General features: G+C 41.9%; 1 protein-coding gene across 3 annotated transcripts in view; it reads left to right on the top strand.

Moving 5' to 3' along the window:
- Positions 1-19101, top strand: part of LPCAT3 (lysophosphatidylcholine acyltransferase 3) — a 36412-nt gene that overhangs the window by 7863 nt on the left and 9448 nt on the right. The gene's annotated exons all lie outside the window — the stretch shown is intronic.

Below are 19101 nucleotides of genomic sequence, written 5' to 3'. Positions count from 1 at the left end.
GCTAATAGTTCCATCTTTCCTTTTCTGTCTTACATCAGCCACCTGGAGCAATATGGAGTCCTCCTAATTGATCTCCTCGCATTTCTTAATATAATTAATAGATTGTGACTTGTAGCTTTAACAAAAATTAGGCACCCTAGTTGCAGCTGCCAGGAGAAGCTGTTCTAAACACACTGTCCTTCTCAAGCATACAGGTTTTTGCGGGGGGTGCTGGGAGGGTAGTTGGGGTGCACGTATGTGTTTTGACTTTTCCCAGCAGTTGCTGAAGTCAAGGGCCAGGAGATTAGGGCCCGCTGGAGTTCTCTTGGTGAAGCAACAGTAGCTTCCTAGAGACCTTCAAAGCCTGTCTGTAATTTGCGTAGCCTGAAAGATGTTGTATGCATCTTTATTTCTTCCTATTTTCAAAACAAGAAGGGGGGGGTGGGCAAGTAAGACACTAAAAATAAGGAAAAGTAATTTCCGGATAAGAATTTCCTTTTGGCTTAAAATGTACTGGTTTTTAAACCTTAAGTTCCTCCCTATTCAAGCAGTGGCTTTGAAGATAAGTGAGATTGATGAAACTCTGGACACCTTGAATGAAGGATTCTGAAAACCAAATGTCCCAGAATTGTTGGTTAGAGGCTTCTGATAGAAATGTCACTGCATTGTAACTGCAGGGACAGTTTGTCAGAAAGTGGGTAGATCAGGCCAAAAATGATCAGATCTAGGTTATGTTTTTGACTCACATGATGTCTTCAAGTAGACTATTTAAATGCCCCACTGTTACCATTGGCTGTTTAAATTAAAAATAAAAAGCTTTTGTCAAAGATGCTTTTTAGTACCAAGTATTCATGTTGCTATGGCGTTTTCGTAAGAAAAGCATACATGGTCATATGCGCTACAAAAATTGTAAATGGTGAGATAGTAATTTTGCAGTGAATTAAGAACTCACTATTAAAAAAAATAGAGGATTCATGTGCATGTATTGTATGCAAATCTGAGGAAGAGATGAGATCTCAGGTGGTCAAAGTTCTGATCCTTTTATATTTGTATATGCTATAATGAAAAGTGGAATCCATGTAGACTTGGTAAGTGGCCTGTAACTCTTGAGGTTTCTAATTTCTGCTGTGATAGCAAGTCTAAACTCAGATAGACTTGGACACCACTCTGGATTACTGTCCATAAATATAAAACTTCTGTTTGCAAGCCAGCAAGCGGAGATCAACTGGAACAATGCCCTTTCAGGCTCCTATGGCATATACCTCAGACAAAAGTGGAAAAGATTGGTTACGGTTGGAGTACACATATACTGGGGCCCTGACTAAAACTATTGAACCAAAGGCTACTAGAAATCCTCATTCTTTGGCTAAACAATAATCTGACTCCACTTTTCAATTCTTCTTTGGCTCTTCCAAAAGAATAAGAAGCAAAAGCAAAATATGAAATCTCCTAGATAGTGTTCATTTATATTATTCACGCTAACAGCCTAGCAGAGTAATTATGAGGACCCAGGTCATCATTTCACCAGAAGTTCCAAATATCTTCAAGTCTTACCATCTTGTTTGACATTTTGAAAATATGTATATTTTTTATTATATTTCAAAATATGTAATTTATTAATATTTTTAAAAATTCTCCCCAAATCTTCAAGTAATATTGAGATGCTGTTATAAAAAGAAGTAGATAGTTTCTAGCTTTGATAGTGAGGGATAAATTGGACTTCATCGAAATTAAAAACTTTTGTGCATCAAAGGACACTTTCAAGAAAGTAAAAAGATAAACCACAGATTGAGAAAATATTTGTAAATCATATATCTGATAAAAGTCTAGTAGCTGGAATATATCAAGAAGTCTTATAACTCAACAATAAAAAGAGAAATAACCCAATTAAAAAATGGTCAAAGGATATGAATAGACAGTTGTCTAAAGAAGACATACTAATGGCCAATAAGCGCGTGGAAAGGTGCTCAACATCATTAGTCATTAGGGAAATGCAAACCAAAACCATGTGACATACCTCTTCACATCCACTAGGAGAGCTATAATCTGAAAAAAACAATAGAGAAAACAAGTGTTGGTGGGAATGTGGAGAAACCGGAACCCTCCTGCATTGCTAGCGGGGATGTAAAATGGTGCGGATGTAAAATGGTGCGGCCACTGTGGAAGACAATTTGGCTAAACAGTTACCGTATGACCCAGCGATTCCACTCCCAGTTATCTACCCAAAAGAATTGAAAGAATATGTTCACACAAAAATTTGCACCCAGATGTTCATAGCATTATTATAATAGCCAAAAACTACAAACAACCCAGTTGTCTGCCAACTGATGAATGAATTAAGCAAGATGTTATATACACACAATGGAATATTTTGTTGTTGTTAGTGCCGTTGAGTAGATTCCGACTCCCAGTGCCCTGCGGACAGCAGAGCGGAACCCTGCCTGGTCTCTGTGCACCATCCTCTCACCTTCTGGCGCTCCATCAGACAGTGCTCCGCTGCTGTTCACAGGATTTTCATGGCCACTTGTTTCGGAAGTGGGTGGTCAGGTCCTTCTTCCTAGTCTGTCTAGTCTGAAAACTCCGCTGAAACCTGTCCACCATGGGTGACTCTCCTGGTATTTAAAATACTGGTGGCATAGCTTTCAGCATCACTGCAACATGCAGCTGCCCCAAATGACAGCCAGCAGACAGTGGTGTGGTTCCCTGACTGCGACACAAAGCTTCGTAACCACTAAACTACCAGGGCTGGCTCATGAAGTATTATTCAACTGTAAAAAAGAATGAAGCACTGATACCTGCTGCAACGTGGATGAACTTTGGAGATAGGATGCCAAGTGGAAGAAGCCAGACACAAAGGCCACATACTGTGTGATTCCATTGCTATGAAATGCCCAGAATATGCAAATCCATAAAGACAGAAAGTAGGTTGGTGATTGTCAGGGCAGGAGAGGAGGATTGAATTGGGAGTGACTGCTAAGAGGTATGGGGTTTCTTGTTGGGGCATTAGATAGTGGGGATGGTTGCACAACATTATGAATATACAAAATTCAATGAATTGTGCACTTAAAAAAAGAATAAAGAGGGGCCAGCCCAATGGCATAGTGGTTAAGTTTGTGCGCTCCGCTTCAGTGGCCCAGGGTTTGCCGGTTTGGATCCCTGGTGCAGACCTGCACACCACTCATCAAACCATGCTGTGGTGGCATCCCACATACAAAATAGAGAAAGGTTGGCAACAGATGTTAGCTCAGGGCCAATCTTCCTCACCAAAAAAAAAGAAGAAAGAGAGATTATATGTGATCACAGACCTAGAGAGAGAGAAAATCCAACATACAATTACACCTATTCAGATTCATAAGGACAGTTAGGGGGCGTGATGCTGTTATCTTTTCTCCTGTTAGAATCTTAGCTGGGTAAGAAAGAGTTTATTGTTTCATTTGCTGAAATACCCGTGGAGAAAAAGAAATCTCACCTATATCGTTTATATTTACCAAGATTAGATTTGGCAGTTCTCAACACGAGAGAGATTATCATGACAAGTGTTTGGGAGGGTTGGAGAAAGAGCAGCTAATTAGCCACTCACAGTGTGACAGGCCAACCCTAGGCCAGATCAAGTCACAAAAGGAGCAAAAACCTGTTTCTCCACTGAAAACCAGCTGCATAAGTAAAACGGGAGAAAACCGAGATTACCACACACTAATTAGATATTTTTAAAAGAGAATCATAAAGTGTGCAATCCAAAAAGCATTAAGAAATAGGCGATAAAACATGTCAGGTCTGTAAATCAGAAAGAAGAGGAGGAAGCAGTAACAGAAAGGGCATGAAAGAAAGCAGCAGAGGCCGGGCAGACAAGTCAGAGGCCAGGGGAGTGGAGTGGGGATGGACCAGATTCCAAACGACAGACATTCTTTTCCTTCTTCTCCCCAAAGCCCCCCAGTACATGGTTGTGTATGCTATTGCAGGTCCTTCTAGTTGTGGCATGCGGAATGGCACCTCAGCATGGCTTGATGAGCACTGCCGTGTCTGCGCCCAGGATTCGAACCAGTGAAACCCTGGGCCGCCGAAGCGGAGCGTGTGAACTTAACTGCTCGGCCACGGGGCTGGCCCCGAAACGAGATTCTTGTCTCCTGAGTCCAGGGATATTCTGATTGATAAGATCATCTGCCTGGAAGTTGCCACCATGTGGTTTACTAACTTATAGAGAATTAAAATATAATAAAATGCACTGAATACAGGCAATAAGGGTGTCATTTTATCTTTTCTGGTAAAGGCATTTCAGTGTCTTAAAGCACCTCAAAGTCCGTCCAAACATCTGTTGTCCCTGTTCCACTAAAATGAAGAAATGCCAGTCAATAGCCTCTTTTAGCTTTAACATTCTTTCAATCTATAAATTTTTGTAAAATAGTTTTTAGGAAAAAAATTAAAGTAACGAAATAACTATGTGACCATTTGAACAAACTATACCAGTATCAAAAAATACTATAATCCTGATGTTCAAACATAAGGATAATGTTCTTGACATCCCTTTTGCCATCTGATCTGACTTGAAATACTCCTGAGGGCTTGCCACTGATGGGTGACTAACTTTTTCCTGGGCCAAGAGGCTCGTGAGAACCTGAGTGTCTAGTTCCTGTGGCGTGACAAAAAGAGGGTTGGTGACATCAGAGTCAGTCTTTGGTTGTATCAAACTTTTCGGCTTTTGCAGTTTTCCCAGCCAGCCGGCATGTGTGTGTATCAGTCACTCGCACTAAGCTTGGGAAGGCCTTGCTTCCTATGAGCACTGGTGAAACGGAGCAATGAAAGAGTTACTATGGTAGGACTTTGGGGCAGTTCAGGTTTAGGTTGTTTGGTTGGGTTAAGTGACTAAAAGACTAGTATTTCTTAACCTTTGTAACAGCCCTCCTTTCTCTTTCTTTCTCACAAGTAAGACCCACGCACTGGTTTACCTTTAAAATGTCCGCTCTATTCTTTTATTCCCAGGACGTTTTGATCACTTGTCCCGGTTTCCCTGAATCCTATACCACAGTTGTCAAAATATTTAAGAGATCCAGCTGGAGGTAACTCTCAGAAATCAACTGCTGTATTCTTATTGCCGGATGAGGGTAAGGACATGAGTCCCCAAGAATTAGATTAGCAAAGAAAGTACAAGAGAGCACCTCTATTTAGCATTAAAATACGTTTTTAAATGTCTTCAGGTAGGGAGATGAGCAGACATAAACACGGTTGTGCACGTGTCTGTGAAAAGGTGCTGAGACAGGTTGTTATTGAGAAACTGAGGCATGATACAGCTGTAGCTTTAAAAGCACACAGCTGCTTGTTGTGCTTCACTCACCGATCACTGCCAGGGCCACTGCATGTGGCCAAAGCAGCAGAGTGAAAATCAGGTGATAGAGGTTCTAATTTGAGCTGAGCTCTACTAACCTTGGGAGTTCGGGTTATCCCCTTGGGCATTAGTTTCTTATCTATCTAATGAAAAGTTTAGAGTCAGGCATTTCTAAGGTTTCTTCAGTTCTAAGAATGTGAATATCCTAGGAGTAACCACTGAGCATATGACTCAGTGGAGCTATTCAGGATTTTTGGTGTGTGGAAGGTATTTTGGCCCCTTGCCCTTACTATCCGCAAAGCTTAATCTGGTGAACAGAAACAAAAGACCAGTTCTGAACAAATTCCAAAGGTGGGCTTCATCCCCACCTAAATGTCCTTAACCTGCGAGTGCCCTTCCAGCTGATGGTGATTGGTAACCCGGTTCTAAGCATGAAGTGCCTCAGCAGCTACCTCTCGCTCAGACAGACGGCGTCAAGCAGGGCTTAGCTCTCTCTCCTTTCTATTTTCTTTCTTTCCTCTGTATAGTTCTTTAGCACAAGGAATTTCCACTTTGGTGAAAGAATAGAAAAAAAAACTGATGGCAGATCTTCAAAGTAAAAATGATAAAATTATCATTTGAAAATATTTGCTAAAAATAAGCTACAAATAAGCCGGTGTTCAAAAGCAGTGCTATTTTATATTCTATTCTGTGATGCTTGGGAAAATTTAACTGAAATTTGATCAAAAGAGCAGGTAGCTATTTGATAGATCTTGAATGTGTCCTTCCAATATTGCCCAAAGCAAAATACCCATTACCTATGGTAACATTCCATAATCCAGAAAAGTTATAATATCCAGATGAGATAAGGATGAAATGGGTTTTTCCAACATCTCTTTAAACTAGAAATCCCAGAGTTGCCGTGATCCTGTCAGTACAATCCCTAAGAGCAGTGACACACACAGGCTTTTTTTGAGGTTCTCTGTCCCCCATCCCTTTATCTCCAACTATAAGCTTGAATTTTGAGTTTGAGATGAGTTTCAGTCACTTTGCTCTAAGGAGCCCGTTGGCCATCTAAACCAGATCGTCTCGCAAAAGGTGAAGGTGAGGTTTAGGAAGGCGGCCTGGGCTATGGGTCTGCTACCACGTTGCTGAAGGGTAAGAAAGAAATGCGTAGACAAGAAATAGAGACGCTGGGTTAGACCATGGTTCTAGGAGATTGACTGCAAAAGGAATAAGTAAAATTGAGCAGGAGCTAAAAGCAGCAGCCAAAGGCTGGGGTGGGTGGGGAGTGCTGGAGGGTACCGCTGAGAGCCTGGGTGCCTTCGGAGGTGGAGGGGATAATGTGCCGAGTGGCTGAGTGGTGGATGCAGAGGTGAGAGCCATCAGTTAGAATCGGCTTCATCACTTCCTAGCTAATGAGCACAGGCAGGTCAGAGAACTGCTTGGATTTGTTTGCTTATTTGTAAAATGAAGCAATAACCTTTATTATTTACCTTGCCCAGTTGTTAGGAGGATTTAGTGGGATAATATATGTAAAGTGCTTCATTCAATGCATGACACGTGTGAGTGCTCAGTACCGTTCAGTTGCCGGTATTGATGATAATAGTAATGGTTGTTGTTAATGAGAAGAAAAGAATAAGGGAACCAGCAAGAAAGATCATCGAGGAAGTTCCCGAGGAAGACTGGTGTGGGTGGAACTCAGAGGACTGGGACCAAAGGGCAGGAGGAGCTGTTTAAAGAGAAGGGAGGGGGGCTGGCCCCGTGGCCGAGTGGTTAAGTTCGCGCGCTCCGCTGCAGGCGGCCCAGTGTTTCGTTGGTTCGAATCCTGGGCGCGGACATGGCACTGCTCATCAAACCACGCTGAGGCAGCGTCCCACGTGCCACAACTAGAAGGACCCACAACGAAGAATATACAACTATGTACTGGGGGGCTTGGGGAGAAAAAGGAAAAATAAAAAAAAAAAATCTTTAAAAAAAAAAAAGAGAAGGGAGGGACGTCTTCCTCTCAATCTGGAGAAGAGGACAGAAACATGGATTTCAAGCAGCACTTCTTAAGTTTCCTCATGGACAGCTCCCTAAAGGCCGTGGTGGAAGACTGAACAAGTCTGCACTCTCACGGGCTTGGGGGATTTGGCATAAAACGGCTGTTGAAAGATAGAAATGTCGTCGAAGTCTCGTGTTGTGTCTTTAAAGTACAGGTCAACTTTGCATTCCATTTTGTATAATTTATTTTTTATAAGTTACTTACCAGTTAACTTACTTGAAAATTTTTCCTGCAGAACTTCTAGGAAAGCAGATGTGCCACGTCTCTCTTGCAGCTTCCATCAGTTGCCCCAGTTTGAGCCGAAACCCTGATTTACCTCCTTGTTTTTCTGTTTTATCTCAGTTTCGTTTGCTTGCACTCCCTTAAACACAGGCCTTTTCCAAGACTCAGCACTTGGCCTGCCCTCCGTTTGTGGCCTGTCCTTGTGAGAGTTTATCTTTCTCCCTGGCTTCAGCTGTCAGCAGCAGCCAACACCGCCAGAGCCAGCCCTCCTCCATCTTTGTGTTGCTGTCAGTGCTACCACCCTCTTTCTAACCTGTGAGACACGGAAACTTGAGGTCAGTGGTCCTCCCATCGGGGTCCATGTACCCTAGGGGTACACAGAGACTTTTCAGGAGAGACATGGGCATGGGTAAGGGAATCAGTTTCCAGATTTTCTTCTTCCATGTGTACTCTTCTAAAATCATTATGCTTGAGACTGTCTCCTCTGAAGGTTCTCCTTCCCCAGTTCTCTTGCAGTCACCTCCACCATCTGAAAAAGAAAAAAGGCGTGGTGCGTTGGCCCAGGGGCTAAAAATTTCACAAGACACCGCAAAAGTAAAGCAAAGAGGTGCAGCACCTTGTTTTATCCAGGCAACAAGCTCACAGCAACCCTTTGCCTTGCCTATCCATCTTCAAAGGAGAATTCAGAAATAAGGTGGTTGTCATGAGGGAGAAGTATTAACATGTTTATTTGAAGTGAAAACTGAAGTTAGATTTCTTTTGACAGAATGTAACTGATCAAGCTGACTGGTTTGTCATTTGATTGCATGGCAGACATGTTCCATATGTACTTTAAGGACATCTTCAGTAGACATTTTAAAAAACACAGGGGCCAGCCCCGTGGCTGAGTGGTTAAGTTTGCACGCTCTACTTCAGCGGCCCAGGGTTTCACCAGTTCGGATCCTGGGCGTGGACATGGCACTGCTCATCAGGCCACACTGAGGGCAGGGGCATCCCACATGCCACAACCAGAGGCACTTACAACCAGAACATACAACTATGTACTGGGGGTGGTTTGGGGAGAAGAAGAAAAATAATAATAATAATAAAAGTAAAAAATAAAAAAACATCATTTGCTATTGTTTAAAGTTATAAATGTTAGATGGCAACTTAAAAATGTGAGACGGGATATATAGTTTTTCAGAGTTCTTTTAGGGGCTATTCCAGCAAAAAAGTTCGAAGACTGTTGCAGTGGCTTAACCATCTTTAATTTGTCCTTTTCTGTCACCCCCCACATCCAGTCAGTCATACGGATTTTCTTCCTCTTGTATCAATTTCAGACTCTGCCTGGTTCTCCAAACCTTCCCGTCCATTTTTGTTGTACTGTTTTTCCCCTCTCGTAGTTAGCCTCGTCTCTTGAAGTGACGATTCCATGCTCTTTCCTTCCTCTCTGTCTTTACTACATTATTCTCCTCCCTCGGAATGCCCTTTCCTTATATGCTCTGTTCATCCTGACTACTCAGTCATTGTTGGTTTCTCTCTTCTCTAACCTCTACAGCATTGGCTATTCCATGCAGTTAGCACTCACAGAACATCATTTGATGTTTCTTTTCTTTCTGTCTAAAAAGTTCCTTAAGAGTTAAAAAGCGTCTCTTACAATTCTGCCATATCCCCCTTTGCCTAATGCGATGCTGGCCACATAATGGATGCTTAATAAATATTTTATTGTCTGCTTAGAGTCCAGAGTATTCGTTCTCTCATTCTTTCAACCATTCAACAAATATTTTGGAGACCTTTTTTGTACCAGGTACTGTACTAGGCACTGGAGTACAGCAGGAAAAAAAACAGACAAAAATCCCTGCTTTCAAAGACTGATAAGTATGTGAAATAGATAGTAAGTGAAAGAGCAATAAGTGCTGAGGGGAAAATAGGAAAATAAAGCAGGAAAGAAGAACAGGAAGTGCATATTGGTGGCAGGTGAGGGCCAGGGGAGTGTGTGCAGTTTTAGATAGGAGGGTCAAGGAAGGCCTCACTGGTGAGGTGATATTTTAGACCTGAAGTGCAGGGGACTTGAGCTTATCTGTGGAAAGAGCATTCCAGACAAGGAGCCTCTTAATGTGAAGCCTCTAAGTCTGGACCTGCCTGACCTTCCAGGAAGGGAGAGCTTTGTGGCTGGGGCAGAATGGTGGACACCAAGAGTAGGAAGTGAGTCAGAGGAAGGTGGGACTGGGGGAGGGGCGAAGGGGTGGTATAGGTTCTGGTTGGACTTTGGCTTTTGCTGAGTGAGACTGGAGGCCTTCCAAGGGTTTTGAGCAGAGGAGTGAGCTTGCTGGACTTAGGTTATAATAAAATCCCTCTGGCTGCTGTCTTAAGGATAGACTGAAGTGGGGCAAGAGCAGAAGCAGGGAGATTAGTCAGGAGGCGACTATAATAATACAGACCAGAGATGGTGCTGACTTGAACCACAGGAAGAAGTGGTCAGATTCTGGGTATGTTTACAACAGACAGGATTTGCTGACTGATTGGGTTGACAGTGGAGGGAAGGGAGGTCAAGAGTGATTGCAAGGTTGCAGGGTTTCAGTCCAAGTGAGTGGAAGGGGAAGTTGCTGTTTGCTGAAATGAGAAGGCTAAGGGAGGAGCAGGGTTAGTGAGGGAGTTCAGCTTGGGACCTGTTAATTTGAGGCGTGCACCTATTCAAGGTGTCAAGTAGGCTATTCAAGGTGGAGTTCAGGGGAGAGGTCTAGGCTAGAGATGAACATTTGGGAGACCTCAGCAGACAGGTGGTATTCAGAGCCGTGTGGCTGGATGAGCTCGCTGGGCGCTGCACTGTTCAAGCAGAGGTGAAGCAGACTCACATTTATCGAGCATCTAAGATGTACCAGGCTTAATGCACAAACGCTAGACTGGATACTCATTTTACTGATGAAACTGAGGACAAAAAAGGTTAACTAATTAACCAACCTGAGCTGACAGCTAGTAGTAGCAGAACCAAGATTCAAACCGAGACCTGTCTTAATGCCAAAGTCCAGTTTGTCTAACCATCCAGTGCCTTAATTCAGCAGTACGCTGCATTTCAGAAAAAGTGGCGAGCCATAGTCAGTACCCTTATATGATAAATATGCTGTTAATCTTCTTTTGAAATGCAGATGGAAGGGAAATCCATTAGTTATTTGCTTGTCACCCAGAATGAAGATTAGATTCCGAAACTCTGATATCCACTTGCTGCAGAATTTCTCAGCTAAGGCCTGCTCTACCTCCCTCTAACTTTATGTGAATGTGTGCGCGTATAATTTTATGACCACTTAGGATATTTTAGGCACTGTGCTAACTTCTTTATGTGCATTATGTCCTTTAGTCCTTACAACAACTCATTGAGGCAAGTACTATCCCCATTTTTCAGATGAGGAAACTGATGCTTAAGATCTAACAGCTATTAAGTGTCAATTACTGTTGGTCAATCAATCAAAAATAAAGTATACAGGGGACCAGCCTGGTGGCACAGCAGTTGGGTTTGCATGTTCCACTTCAGCAGCCCGGGGTTTGCCTGTTTGGATCCCGGGTGCACACATGGCACCATTTGGCAAGCCACGCTGTGGTAGGCGTCCCACATATAAAGTAGAGGAAGATGGGCATGGATGTTAGCTCAGGGCCAGGCTTCCTCAGCAAAAAGAAGAGGATTGGCGGTAGGTATTAGCTCAGGGCTAATATTCCTAAAAAAAAATTATTTAGTTTTTATATTAATTATATATAAATTATACAGGATAGTATGCTATGGGAGATCCAAAGACAAGGGAAGCCTTTAGGAAAAGAGGTTGTAAACATATGAAAATTTTAATACAAAACAAAAATGTAAAGAATAGCGTATTGTAGCATACAATGATTTGCCAAATGAATCTTAGTCTTAAGCGCCATTCATTTAAGGCATGAGTGCATAACACACAGAGCCATGAGTTCATTGTGGTCTGAGGTAGACTTAGAGAAGGAGACACTTGAACTGGGCTTTCAAGAATGGCTAGGATTTCATATGGTAGAGAGGTGGTTGGAGAAGGTATTCCATGCAAAGAGATTGGCATGAGCTAAGGTCTAGAGACAAAAGACATAAGATATGTTTAGGCAAAAACTAGCTGATCAGTTTTAGCTGAAGCAGAGAAATAGAAGCTTTAACTAGAAATGTCCTTTAGAAGATAGACTTTGAATTTTAGGCTTAGGAATTTGGTAGTCTGTTGAGTAGTCAGTTAGGAGTCATTGATGGTTCCTGAGCAGGAGGTGAAGGAAGAGTTCTCTGGTGTAGGACTGCTGAGGTATGAGGCTGCAGGCAGAGAACAGGGAGGAGGGTATGGCAAGTCTTTAAGGGTGAGGTGCTTGGGGTCCTTAACTATAAACGTTGCACAGGAGAAAAAAGGAGGTGCTGGTGGTGGTGAGGGACACTGGAAAGGAGGAATCAGCAGGATTTGATGGCGCCATACAGGGAACCAAGGAGAGGGAGGAGGCGGAGACAACTTCAAGCTTTTGAATGTGTTCTGTAACCTGGACAAAGGTAACACATTATAACAATAATGTGTTGACATTAATAAACAAAAAAAGAAACCAAGAGAAGCCTGATTTAGGGGGAAAGTCATGTTTTAGTTATATAGAGATTGAGATGATATGAGATAGCAAACTAAAAGCATCCAGTCAGGAAGTAGGAAATGTGGAACTGAAGCTTGAGAAGCTAGGATTAAAGATGTGGATTTGTCTTGGGCATAAAGATCATATTAAGTTACAGAAGAGTAGATGGAGTTTTCAGAGAGGCAGTGTGGTGAGAATAGTAGAAGGCCAAGAGTGAATCCTGGAGGTCAGCCATATTTAGGAGCCACAAAAAAGCCTTCAGTGAAAGAGACAAAGGAAGATAGGTTGGTGCAATCCATTCAAATTGTAGTCGGCCACCCTTCACCAGTCAAAGTAAGCACAGAAAGTGAGAGTAAACATTTAGGAACTTTTGTAGCAATTTGACAGTGCCGCATCATCCAAACCCGTGACTTTATATTTATGAAAGTATTAATCCACAACAGATGGGAAATTTTAAAAATTGGTCTACACCATTGACTGAGAAGTGCTGGGTTAGAGGATAAAGGCCGAGAGATCTACTCGTAGGTGTATACCTAAGAGAATTGTTCATAGCAACCTTATTCATAAAACCCCAAAAGTGGAAACAACCCAGATGTCCATCAACTGGTGAATGGATAAACAAAATGTGGTATATCCATACAAAGGAATATTATTCAGCCAAAAAAAACAGAATGAAGTACAAGCACACCTCAAAAATATTGTGGGTTTGGTTCCAAACCACAGCAGTAAAGGGATTATCGTGATAAAGCGAGTCACAGAAATTTTTTGGTTTCCTAGTGCATATAAAAATTATGTATAAGTATGCAGTAGCATCATATCTTTTAAAAAATGTACATACCTTATTTTTAAAATGCTAACCATCATGTGAACCTTCAGTGAGTTGTAATCTTTTTGCTGGTGGAGGGTCTTGCTTTGATGCTGATGGCTGCTGACTGATCGGGGTGGCGGTTGCTGAAGGCTGGGGTGGCTGCGGCAATTTCTTAGAATAGGACAACAATGAAGTTTGCTGCTTTGATTGATTCTTCCTTTCAGAAATAATTTCTCTGTAGCATGCAATGCTGGTTGATAGTATTTTACCTGTAGCAGAACTTTTTTCAAATTGGAGTCAGTTCTCTCAAACCCTCCCGCTGTTTTATCAACTATGTTTATGTCGTATTCTCAATCCTTTGTTGACAGTTCGACAGTCTTCACAGCATCTTGACCAGCAGTAGATTCCATCGCCAGAAACCACTTTCTTTGCTCATCCACAAGAAGCAACTCCTCTCATCTGTTAAAGTTTTATCAGGAGGTTGCACAATTCAGTCACATCTTCAGGCTTCACTTCTAATTCTAGTTCTCCTGCTGTTTCCATCACATCTGCAGTTTCTTCCTGCACTGAAGTCTTGATCCCCTCAAAGTCATCCATGAGGTTTGGAATCAACTTCTTCCAAACGCCTGTTAACGTTGGTATTTGAACCTCTTCCCATAAATCATGAACGTTCTTAATGGCATTTAGAATGGTGAATCCTTTCCAGAAGGTTTTCAATTTCCTTTGCCCAGATCCATCAGGGGAATCACTGTCTGTGGCAGCTGTAGCCTTACAAAATGTATTTCTTAAATAATAAAACTTGAATGTTGAAATTACTCTTTGATCCATGGGTTGCAGGATGGACATTGTGTTAGCAGGCATGAAAACGACATTAATCTCATTGTACATCTCCATCAGAGCTCTTGAGTGACCAGATGCATTGTCACTGAGCAGTAATATTTTGAAAGGAATCTTTTTTTCTGAGCCATAGGTCTGAACATTGGGCTTAAAATATTTAGTAAACCATGTTGTAAACAGATGTGCTGTCATCCAGGCTTTGTTGTTCCATTTATAGAGCACAGGCAAAGTAGACTTAGCATAATTCTTAAGGGCCCTAGGATTTTCCTTATGGTAAGTGAGCATTGGCTTCAACTTAAAGTCACCAGCTGCATTAGCCCCTAACAAGAGAGTCTGCCTGTCCTTTGAAGCTTTGAAGCCAGCCACTGACCTCTCTAGCTATGAAAGTCCTAGCTGGCATCTTCTTCTGATATAGGGCTGTTTTGTCTACAGTAAAAATCTGTTGTGTAGGGTAGCCACCTTCATTAATTATCTTAGCTAGATCTTCTGGAGAGCTTGCTGCAGCTTCTGCATCAGCACTTGCTGCTTCCCCTTCCACTTTGATGTCATGGAGACGGCTTCTTTCCTTCTGCAGCTTTCTCACCTCTCTCAGCCTTCATAGAGTTGAAGACAGTTAGGGCCTTGCTCTGGATCAGGCTTCGGCTGAAGGGAATGTTGTGGCTGGTTTGCTCTTCCATCCAGACCACTAAAACTTTCTCCGTATCAGCAATAAGGTTGTTTCACTTGTTTATCATTTGTGGATTCACTGGAGTAACACTTTCAGTTTTCTTCAGGAACCTCTTTGCATTCACAACTTGGTTAGCTGGCTCAAGAGGCCTAGCTTTTGGCCCATCTCAGCTTTTGATATGCCTTCCTCACTAAGCATAATCATTTCTAGCTTTTGATTGAAAGTGAGAGATGTGCGACTGTTCCTTTCACTTAGAGGCCATTGCAGGGTTATTAATTGGCCTAATTTCAATGTTGTTTTGTCTCAGGGAATAGGGAAGCCCGAGGAGAGGCAGAGAGATGGGGGAACGGCTGGTTGGCGGAGCAGTCGGAACACACACAACGTTTAATGATTAAGTTTGCTGTCTCATATAGGAGCAGTTCATGGCTCCCCAGGACACTTACGATAGTATCATCAAAGATCACTGATCACAGATCACCGTAACAAATATTATAATAACGAGAAAGTTTGAAATATTGAGAGAATTACCGAGGTGTGACATAAAGACATGAAGTGAGTAAATGCTGTTGGGAAAATGGTGTCAACAGACTTGCTCAATGCTGGGTTGCCACAGACCCTCAATTTGTAAAAAATACAGTATCTGTGAAGCACAATAAAACGAGGTATGCCTGTACTGATACATGCTATAACATCAATGAACCTTGAAAACATTCTGCTAAGTGAAAGAAGCCAGACACAAAATGCCACATGTTGTATGACTCCATTTATAGTAAATACCCAGACTAGGCAAATCCGTAGACACAGAAAGTAAACTGGTGGTTGCCAGGGTCTGGGGAAAGGAGAGAATGGAGAGTGACTGCTAACAGGTATGGGTTTTCTTTAGGGGAGATGAAAACGTTCTGGAATTAGATAATGGGGATGGTTGCATAACCTTGTGAATATACTAAAAGGCACTGAATTCTACACTTTGAAATGGTGAATTTTATGGTATGTAAATTAAGAAAAAAAAACAAGGAGACTATATACCTCAAAACCAATGAAAGAGAAACTTTCCCAAAAAAAGAAACTAGAGCAGGGCAGTTGAGGAAACTAGGGAGGAAGAGAAGACCGTTGCATTTGGGCGTTACAGAGATGATTAAGCCAAGTGTCACTCCATGTGTCAGCGATTCTCACAGTGCAGTCTCTGAGCTCCCAGGGGTCCCTGAGACCCTGAAAGTTATTTTCGTAATAATGCTAAGATGTTACTTGCCTTTTTCACCGTGTTGACATGCACACTGATGGTGCAGAAGTGATGGAGGGAAAGCTAGCAGGACTCACGGCAAGGGCCCCACACACCCCTGCTGCCCCTGTTCTCCACCGCCGTGCACTCCCAGTCCAAAAAGAGGTCAGATTCACTGCAGAATGTCCTCGGCAGAGAGTGAATATTATTAATTTTACTAAATCCCAACCCTTGAGAACACGTCTTTTTGATATTCTGTTGGAAGAATGAGGAATGTGCACGAAGCCCTCCCGCTGAAGCACAGGGCGTCTCGAGGCCGAGCCTCGGGCCATCGACGAGTCACAGGGTGAATGAACACCTCCTTTTTCCCTGGAATGCCATTTTTACTTGAAAGAGTGACTGACAGACAAACTATGGTTATTTAGACTTGAGCACTTGGCAGGTAGTTTCTTGAAAATGTACAAAGTGAGCCTGTCACTTCAAGAAAAACAACTGACAGTATTTGTAGTCAATGATAAAATTCAAGCTTTCAAGTGAAAATTAGAATTTTGGAAAACTTGTATCCTCTCCCATGAGTTTGAGAGCTTCCCAATGTATAAAGACTTTTCTGCTGAAAATCAGTGGTGATGTTAAGAAATGTGTTTTTTTACAACAAAACATCAAACAACCCAGTCAAAAAATGGGCAGGAGACATGAACAGACATTTCTCCAAAGAAGATATACTGATGGCCAACAGGCACGTGAAAAGATGCTCATCATCGCTGATCATCAGGGAAATGCAAATCAAAGCTACACTAAGATATCACCTTACACCCGTTAGAATGGCAAAAATATCTAAAACTAATAGCAACAAATGTTGGAGAGGTTGCGGAGAAAAAGGAACCCTCATACACTGCTGGTGGGAATGCCAACTGGTGCAGCCACTATGGAAAACAGTATGGAGATTCCTCAAAAAGCTGAAAATAGAACTACCATACGATCCAGCCATCCCACTACTGGGTATTTATCCAAAGAGCCTGAAGTCAGCAATCCCAAAAGTCCTGTGCACCCCAATGTTTATTGCAGCACTGTTTACAATAGCCAAGACGTGGAAGCAACCTAAGTGCCCAGCAACAGACGAATGGATAAAGAAGATGTGGTACATATATACAATGGAATACTACTCAGCTGCAAAACAGAACAAAATCATTCCATTTGCAATAACATGGATGGACCTTGAGAGAATTATGTTAAGTGACATAAGCCAGCAAGAGAAAAATAATCTGTGTATGACTCCACTCATATGAGGAATTTAAAATTATGGACTAAGAACAGTTTAGTGGATACCAGGGGAAAGGTGGGGTGGGGGGTGGGCACAAAGGGTGAAGTGGTGCACCTACAACATGACTGACAAACATTAATGTACAACTGAAATTTCACAAGATTGTAACCTATCAATAACTCAATTAAAAAAAAAAAAAGAAGAAGAAATGTGTTTTTTTATATTGTATGTCAGTATTTGGAAGATCTGCCTAACTCGTGAACTGATACTTTGCAAACGACTGATGGCTGATGTTACAAAAACCATGCCTGGGTAAAAGACTCATTCCAAGCACGGGAGAGACCAGTGGATCTTAATGTAACAGAGTATGAAAAGTTGATTGATATGGTTGTAGACTCTGCATTGTAGACAACTGACCTTTAAGAAACTACTTACTTGTCGAGTTTTGCTATAGTATCAAAGAAGAATATCCAAAATTATCTGAAAAGGCTATTAAGATTCTCCTACCACTGTATAACTGTGTGATGCCAGATTTCTTCATATTTTTAACCAGAACAACATGTAAAAATAGACTAAACGCAGAGACAGATTTGAGAATCCGGCTATCTTCTGTTAAGCCAGATAAAGGCCAGAAATTTGTAAAAATGTAAAACAATGCCATTCTTCTCATTAATGGTCTTACTAGTTTGTTTTGGAAAATATAGTTGTTTTCATTAATTATTTCATTAATTTCTATTAACATGTAGTAAGTTTCTTTTTTTGATGAATTAGTAGTTAAGTTTTCCTAGTTGTATCTTCTAATACAGTAGATATTGGTAGATAGTATCCATACTAACAAAAATTGTTTGAGGTACTCAATAATTTTTAAGAGTATAAAGCGGTCCTGAGACCAAAAAGTTTAAAACCCACTACCACATGCTGCAGACATGATAGAACACTTTGTGGAGCGTTAGTTCCATCTTCTCCCACACACTTACCAGAACACACTCTATTTTCTTTTTACCAGGGTCATGTGAACCACTGACTGATCAGATGGGGTCATATCATATTCTTACAGAGCCCAGAAATAGCTAGACAGGATGAAAGGCAAAGAAATTTACCAGACTTTAATGGAAACAGCCCATTTCTATTTCTTCAAATGAAACCTCAGAACCTTTAGGTTTAGTAAGTAATTTCAGAGCATCCCTGATGGCTAGTGGTTAAAGTTCGGCATGCTCTGCTTCGACAGCCCAAGTTCAGTGCCCGGGCACAGACCTACACCACCCGTCTGTCACTAGCCATGCCGTGGCAGTGCCTCCCATGGAAGAACTAGAAGGACTTACAACTAGAATGTACAACTATGTACTGGGGCTTTGGAGAGTAAAAAAAAAAAACAGGAAGATTGGCAACAGATGTTAGCTCAGGGCAAATCTTTCCCAGCAAAAAAATAAGTAATTTCACAACTCTTGTACAGAGACTAAGGAGGAGTTCCATAACAACTAGGTTGTGATGGATCCTAGTCCCCAACTCAGACGGCACTTGGACCCAAGTAGACGTCCAATGACTGACTGGAGCATACAGCTGTGTGCACTACATGTGCTTGACTACAGGCCCTGAGAGAATCAAGCTCCATGCCTCCCAGCAGTCTGCTTTAAGGATCACAGCGTTTTGAATGCCCTCGTTTTTGCTCTTGGAATGCTCTCATTCGAGTAGGGCATCCTCAGGTTCAGAGTGGAGCTTAACTTATCATCCTCCATCTGCCAAGCTCCTGAAGGCCCTCCTTTAAACAAACAATCAAAAAGAAGAAACAGTTACAGTACTGCCAAACAAGTCCTTTTAAAAACCTCTAGATGGCTTAACAACAAAAAAACAAACAACCCGATCAAAAAATGGGCAGAGGACATGAACAGACATTTCTCAAAAGAAGATATAAATATGGCCAACAGACACATGAAAAGATGTTCATCATCGCTAATCATCAGGGAAATGCAAATCAAAACTACACTAAGATATCACCTTACACCCGTTAGATTGGCAAAAACATCCAAAACCAAGAGCGACAAATGTTGGAGAGGTTGTGGAGAAAAGGGAACCCTCATACACTGTTGGTGGGAATGCAAACTGGTGCAGCCACTATGGAAAACAGTATGGAGATTTCTCAAAAAGTTAAAAATAGAAATACCCTATGACCCAGCC

Source organism: Equus caballus, chromosome 6 (assembly GCF_041296265.1).
Source record: "Equus caballus isolate H_3958 breed thoroughbred chromosome 6, TB-T2T, whole genome shotgun sequence".
In the NCBI taxonomy this organism is placed as follows: Eukaryota; Metazoa; Chordata; class Mammalia; order Perissodactyla; family Equidae; genus Equus; species Equus caballus.
This window is presented reverse-complemented; position numbering and strand designations above follow the sequence as displayed.